This window comes from Urocampus carinirostris, chromosome 11, assembly GCF_059441175.1.
Source record: "Urocampus carinirostris isolate Australia breed hairy pipefish chromosome 11, RoL_Ucar_1.0, whole genome shotgun sequence".
Taxonomy (NCBI): domain Eukaryota; kingdom Metazoa; phylum Chordata; class Actinopteri; order Syngnathiformes; family Syngnathidae; genus Urocampus; species Urocampus carinirostris.
In genome coordinates this window covers 33,517,792-33,525,935 of record NC_142359.1, presented here as the reverse complement: position 1 = coordinate 33,525,935, position 8,144 = coordinate 33,517,792, and positions in this window count along the sequence as shown.

Here is an 8,144-nt window from a genome sequence, read left to right as displayed (position 1 = left end):
TATAAGTTTGTCTCTTTTCTCCTCTTAGGGTTTGGAAAATACACAAACAATATACACTGAAGATTAACATTAGAGAACAATTTACAAACAATTGCATAATTCTTAAAAAATTCCCCTAAAAATCCCAATCCAAAATGGACCTAAAGGAAATTGAATGCTGTTCTTGAACCATTTTGAAAAGTAGGTCTCTGAAGTTTTGTCCCAAACTGTAGTAATCACTGCAAGTGCTACTAACACTACGGACACACAGACATAGATGGATTTTATGAGTGTAGCAAGGGCATCTTAGCTGGACAACAGGTGAGACAATAGATCGAAGCCTTACCTGGTACCTTGTCAAATTTGATCACAATCAGAAAAACTAAACACATTTTTCCAAGTGTAGGTTTAGGCGTTTCCAAAGGTGGCCATTTGGAAAGGACCAGTTTACAAAACTAAAACTTTTGCAAATGTGTATTTTACTTTGGCTAATTTTTTAATCATTGTGAAAGAGTTGTAAATGTTTGACTTCTCTTTCCAGAAGACAATCAAAGATTGTGCACACTTATGCGTCATAAGGGTGATCAAAAATTACTAATTGTGTGCACATGTTCATTTTCAGCTCTGATTCGGATACACCCTAGGAAAACCGCATATATATATATATATATATATATATATATATATATATATAGGGGCAGTGGTTAGCACGTGTGCGGCACAGTTCTAAGGTCTTGGGAACCTCCTGTGTGGGTTCTAATCCAGATACCGGACATACTGTGCGGAGTTTGTATGTTCTCCCCGTGCTTGCGTGGGTTTCCTCCGGGCACTCCGGTTTCCTCCCACATTCCAGAAAATGGTGAGTCTTGACTTTGAGTTTGTTGAGTATAAAAAAAGGTAGCAATTGCGTGGTATTTGATTTTATCTTTTTAAATCTATAAATATTTAATGTATGTGTCCTGTATTTTTCAGGGTCCGTTCTGCTTTATTTTTCCCCCTTTTACGCCATTCATAATCATACATAACAAATGTGAAAATGTCTTAATTAAACAAAAAAAACAATAACTTAAAAAGACATTTGGGAGCTGAAAAAGTCGGTTTTCCAAAAAGATTCGGAATTTCCATCTCTACAATGGACCATTCAAGCTAGTTTCAACTTATTTAACTCATTTTATATTGTTTACAGCCGATAGTTATTTTATGATATTATTTACTCCTTATATTTGTTGCACTTTAAGTGTAGGACAAATCTGTTGCTGGTGAGGTGCAATAAATATTACAAGGTTCCACAACGCAACTTCCTGTCTTTTCCTTTCTATTCAACTGACTCAAATACTGTTCAGAAATGTTACAATTTTTTCACATACAACAACTTATTTTCAAAGTAAGGGAAATAGTAACTTTTCCCTGGTAAATAGTTATGCCTACTCAGTTACTAACTCGGTTACTTTTTGGACGAAGTAGTGAGTAACTATGACCAATTACTTTTTTAAAGTAACGTGCCCAACACCTACCAGAACTGTAAGTTTATCATAATCTATATCATACCTGATATCATTTAAATTTAAAAACAAAAGGCAGTCTATGTACAGTGGACGATCCTAAAACCAGACTTACATTTCTTAAAAACAAATATTTTTTATTAAAAAGGAAGAATTCAGTTGCATGAAAACCGATTTTCTAAAACTTTGCTTGAAAATAGGTAGGTTGGACACTGGACAGTAAATATTAAAATTGCTGGAGTCTAAGTTCTTCTTATTCAGATGGGTTCTCACCACCACCGTTTTAAAGGCGGCAGGGATTGAGCAATTGACTATATTTAAAATGTGTTCCTCAAAGAATCCATAGAATATCCTTAAAAGAGATGTCAGAATTGGGTCTAAAAGACAGGTTGACGGATTGACTTGGGAGAAAACTCGACAAAGTGTCCTTGCGTCAGGCAAAACTTCATTAGTTTCTTCAGGTAGAATCGATTGTCCAGCTATTATAGTCTGAACTTCTGACAGGTTATAAGGCTGGACTTGATTTTAGTAATTTTACTTTTGAAGTAGTCTGCAAAGTCCTAAGGGCCCGGTCACACAGCCATTTGCGTCTGTATTGCGGGTAAAATTTTGCGTTTTTTTTATTGCCCGTGGTTGAAAATGCGCAAAATTGGCCAACCCGCTGTTCATCGGTGGTATGCCCGCAAAACAGACGCCAGCGACTGTTCCGCTTCCTCATCGCGTCATTTCCGCGTCATTTTCTCGTGTGAAACACGGGTATAAAAGCTGCCGAGCCGGTGTTGTGCCCAAATCCGACTCCTACGCAAAATCCCCCCCCCCTCGCGTGAATGCGCATTCTGCTGCGATCGCTTTTGTTGGAAGCGTGCATTGACGTTGGTGACTTTTTCATCCGCGTTAACGAACACATTTTGTAGAATACGATCGCACTTTATTGTTTAAATAAACGCGTTATATAGACCAGGATCTCCCAATTGTTATAATTAGCTCGCTTTATTGTTTTAATAAGCGTTTTATATAGAATACGATCGCTTTTGTTGGAAGCGCAGCAGAATGCGCGTTCACGCGAGGGGGGAAGGATTTTATATACGGTGTGCCTTACCGTTCGATTACGTTCACAACAAAAACAAAGACGGAATGGTTTAAGTTGTATTACATTCCCAACAAATGCAAGACGAAGTGGTTTTGGTTATATGTTCGCCATTACATTCCCTAAAAGTGATATAAAAGTGAGATAAAACGAGGTAAAAGTGGTTGTAGTAGCAAGGGGATGCAAATCTCGGCGGGGATGCATTTCTCGGCATAACACCGGGCTGTAGAAATCATAACCGCTCAAGACACAGTCCCGTGGAGATCAAGATTTCAAGCTATGGCACCTAAGAAGCCAATATGTTATTATTGTAATAGTTTTTCATTTTGATTTTATTATCTTGTTATGAAATAAAAATAAATGTCAAGAAATAAAAATGGATTAAGACGAGGTCACTACGGTGACGGAGATCTATGTCCACCCCTTGACGTCTCAAGCACAACTGACGTGTGCTCGACAAATCGCGCTGTATATACGCGGAGAAAGGCGTTTGACCGTCACACGCGTTACACACGCTAATTTCACGTAATAACACCGCGATACAGGCGCAGAACATGCTATTACCATGCTCCACCCACGATTACCCGCTGAAATTTCCCGTCCTACCCATGTGTAACAACGCCCTGGCCGCGGCCAGAGCACGTCGTTCCGCGTCATTTCCACATCATTACCTCGTGTGCCGCCCGCGGTTAACACGTGCTCAAAGTTTTGAGCAGCTCAAAACTTTTTCGCGCGGCCAACCGCGTGTGAATTTCCGACCGCGAGTAAAGCACTGCTGTATCTCGTCTATATGGCGGTCTCAAAGCGTCCAACGGCGCCCAACAGCGACTGCTTCACGGCCAGAAATTTCTGGCCGTGATTCAGCCTCGATACGTCCGTGAAAGGCTGTGCACCCGTGCGTTAAAGTATTGAGCGGCGCAAAACTTTTTCGCGCTGTCAACCGCGCGTGAATTTCCGACCGCGTGTTAAGCACTGCTGTATCTCGTCTGTATGGCGACCTCGGTCCAATAGCGTCTTCCTCACAGGCAGAAATTTTTGGCCGTGATTAAGCCGCAAATGGCTGTGTGACCCGGCCCTAACCAAGAGTGTTTTTTGGCTTCTGTGGGGACTTTTTAATATCACCAGTAGTTAATTGGTTGAAGGTGGATGAAGGAATTTTGTTGTATTGTTATTGTCAGAAATAAGATTTGAGAGGTATATTAATGTTACCTGTTTGAGTGTTTAATTGAAGACGTAGAGTTGTTGATAGAATGTTTCCCGGTTGACCGGGTTGTAGTTATTTTTCCACTGTAACCATATTTCTCTTCTTGTGGTTTTGGTTATGTTATGCGTGTTTAACTTCTGGGATTATGACCTAGTATTTGGACAAAGAAAAAAAAAGAGCTGAAAGGAGCAATTCAATTAAGAACTTTTATAACAAGGTCACAAAAACAAAATTAAACATAGTATAAAGTGATTAGGATAAATTAATCGCTCCAATAAGCATCGAAAAATAGCTCGCTACTGTTTAATAGGAAAGGGGCGTGGATGACAAACATGAAACTTAGCTGGAACATGAAACTTAATTAGGTTGGGATTTTCTAGGCAAAGGTAAAGTGTCACGATGACTCATTACATTCACCTGTGCCCACTCGTTTGGCGCCAGCTGCTGCTGGCTACCTGATTAGTTTGCCGCCCTACTTAAGCTCAGTCTTTCACTCGCCTGTTGTCAGTCCGTCAGCGAACCTCTGTTTTCACAAGGCAGGGATTTTTGACTCTGACCCCCGTCGTTCCTGTTTTGTCACCCGTTTTCCACTGGTCCATTCCTGATTTCCATGTTTATCTCCTGCTACGACCCATTTTTTGACTACGACCATGCTCTTATCTCCCGTCCCGGCTAACGACCTGCTTTTCTGTCTTGCTACGCTACAATCTCCCGCTCCGGATGATCCACTTCCGCATTCAGAACACGCTCCGATCCCGTGAACGGATTGCTTCCCGCGTCCCGCGAGCACCGGATTGCTGGCGCTGCCTTTCCGCTATTTTTCAATAAACTTGTGAGTAACGTTACGCGATTGGGTCTACCATTTGTTCTGGTTCTGACATAAAGTAGATCAAGGGTGTGTCCTCTGTGTGATGTACTGTTTAAAATGTAGTTAGTTTAAAAGGTTTAAAAAGTCTTTCTGAGGAGTTGTCCACATGTTCATTAAAATCGCCAGTTATTAAAATTTCATCCTAAGTCGAAAGGAAAATTGCTAAAACCTCTGAAAACTCACTGATCAAGAAAGTAATCCTACAGCTTAAAGCATGTTGAATTCAAGACCTTTTAAGACTTTTTGAATGCCTTTTGAAATAAAATTTAAGACCAAAGTCGACAAAAAAACCCCGCACCTGATAGTCTGAGTCAGGGGTCATCAGTAATTGATTTTTGGAAAAAAAATAAATATTTAAGTGCGAAAAAATTAATGTTAATTTTTTTCGCGGCAAGGCCAATTAATGGGTATTTATTGGATTTCTAGCCATTAATTGGTAATTTAATGGTATACTAGCCGGTGACGACAGGAAATTTTCTATCGATCCAGGATTGGATGACTCCTGCTTCTTTGCATCACTTTCTTTCTTCAAGTGCTGACTTTTAATGTGGCTTTCCAAATTGCTCCAACCGGTGTTGCGCCGTTGGATGCGCTCGGCGCCACATGAGCAGCGCCATTTGCCGTTGACGACATCAATCTGCGTGAAGTACTCTCTAACCATTTTTTCCTTCGGTCCCATAACCGTGCGAAGATTACAATCAATACAGCGTAGTAGTAGTGGTGTACAACGTGTGCGTATGTGCATCCACGACGTACGTGCTTGAGGCAAAACGTGAGCCAATCAACAAGCCCGATTTTGTCCCGACCAATCAAAAGCTGCTTTGCAACCACACTACGTACGTACAGCTACCGTGTTTCCCCGAATATAAGGCCGGCCTTACTTCAAAATCATCGTCAAAAATTGAGGTTTTGAAATAAAAATATGTGCAAAAGTAATACATTTTCGCTAAAAATTTCTTAGAAAAGCATTGCCGTTGTTAAATAACGTTGATATCTACGGTTTTCATAGGTAATATGAGCCCGAATATTTTCGCAATTAATTGCTAATAATTTAAATTTTGCAATAAATGGATTTATGAGTTTAAGCAACCATTCCATTAATTTTTCGCAATTAATGGCATTAATTTTTCACCAATCATTTATTGCTGACCCCTGGTCTGAATATGTGAATGTAAGGTGGGAGGTGTTTTTTTGGAGGAGTAGCCGGGGCTGAGGTTGTCGCCTGTGGACAGTACTCATGATAGGAACCAGTGTAGTGGAAAGCCGAACATGCAAGAAACCTTTATCCAAAGGGTGTAAGGGATGATGGGGGCAAAAGCTCTCCAAACCAACCAGCCAACCAACCAACCAACCAACCAACCAACCAACTCTGCGAGGCCCCAGTAGCACCAGGCCACGCCATTCCTACCCATCTGCCATCTGTTCGGGCATCTGCCGGAGAACAGGCCCTGGACCCCAGGTCGACAGGGGGCTCCATAGCGGGGGAAGGGTAACTGAACCCCGGCCCCTTTTTGAGGCATGATTTTTTTGTTTAACTAATAAACCCAAGGGGCTTTTTAGTGTCAAGTTGCCATCAACTATATACGATCGTTAAAATTGTAAAAATGAGAAAAAAATGACAAAAACACTAAAATCTGAACACTAAAATAAAAAATACAGTTAAAATAAGGCCCTTAAAATTATATTATTAGGAAAAACTGGAAATGTTTTCACCTTTAATTTTCAAGTGAAAGCAATGTGCTTTCATATAGAATATAGTGTTTTAGAATAACTGGATTAAAATAATTAGCTTCTTTTTTGAGGAATGATTTCTTGTTAAATTAAGAAACCCTTGTGGCTTTTAGTGTCAACCTGCCATCAACTATATACTGTCTTTAAAATGCGGGAAAATAAATTGTGTAAATTAGGAAAAAAATATGACTTACACGGCTAACAATAAAGGAAAGAAAAATGCAGTCTTTAAATAAGGCCTTAAAATATTGAAATTGTTTTTCACTGGTTAATTTTTGAGGCGTGATTTCTTGTTTGAATAAGAAAGTGGCCTGTTGGTGTCATGTGGATGCACCTTAACCTACCATCAACTATATACAGTGCAGTAAGATCTTTAAAATGCAAAATTACATTGCACACTCAATATATTTGTCTATTGCGTTCCCAAAGTTTTCAATAAAAGCGTGGGGATTTTAACAGACATTCGAAGAGGTAACAAATGGGCAGAGTCTGAAAAATTAGCCAATTATGCAACATTAGGGATTACATTTATTTACACATAAAATGGGCAAGCAGTAGAAATCTGTAAGGCATTTTCAACATCTTCTGAAATTGTACAAAAACAGAGCTCAACAGTTTTAGAAAATATTTCCCCCTCTTTTTTTAATATTTCATCGGTGACTGACATTTCATGTAGTTTAGGTGACTGGCAAAATACATCTCAAAGCATCTTATGGAAATAGCTAAAAATCCATACATCTGTGCTAAATAGTTAAACTGTGGCATGATTTTCCAACACTAATGCCAACAGTTACATTTTGGTTACAAAGTGTAACGCCTATTCACTCACCTCCCCCTAAAATTCAACATTTTCACATCTAAATCTGTACAATACAACTTCATCCAAAAACAAGTATCGCCGCCTGTGTACTTCAAAAGCAGTCATATTTGTTAAAGGTCGAACGATTATCGGGTGAGCCGATTATCGGCACCAATAGTTGGAAATTTGCCGGACATCGGTATCGGCATTTTTATCTATTCGCTGAGCCGATTAAATATATTTAAAACTGGCTAAGCCTCTCATTCCCTCTCTCCCGCCTTTTGTCACACGCTACCCACCCAATGCCTTCCTAATTGATAAGTGACTGCGAACGGAATAACGGTAGAAAGGAAGAAGAAACGAGGCACCTCTGCTAACTCCTAAATCAAGACATTTTTCTGAACCAAGACTGCCGATAGTGAGATTTTCAAAACTGCATTGTAGAAAAGCGTGGGTGTGATTAACAGATAGCGTAATAAGTGTAGGTAACTTGTTTTAGGGAAGCACGTTCAGATGGACCCTCATCTATTAGCTCTAACATTAGTTCATCAATCAAGTGTGTGTTTGTGCTTGACAGAGAGGGTGAGCATAAAAAGCAGGCAAAATGGAAGGATGAGTAATTAGCTTTTACCATAACATTAATTTGTTAATCTGACTCTATAACAGGAGTGCCCACACTTTTCAATTTGCGAGCTGTTGAAATTTTTTCGTTTTATTTGGATTTGTTAGAAACATTATATATATACACACACATATATGTGTATATATGTATATAAATATATATATATATATATATTTATATATATATATATATTTATATATATACACACACACACACACATATATATGTGTATATACAGTATATACGTATATAAATATATTATTTATATACAGTATATATATAATAAAAAAGTTATTATGTATATATATATATATATATATATATATATATATATATATATATATATATATAT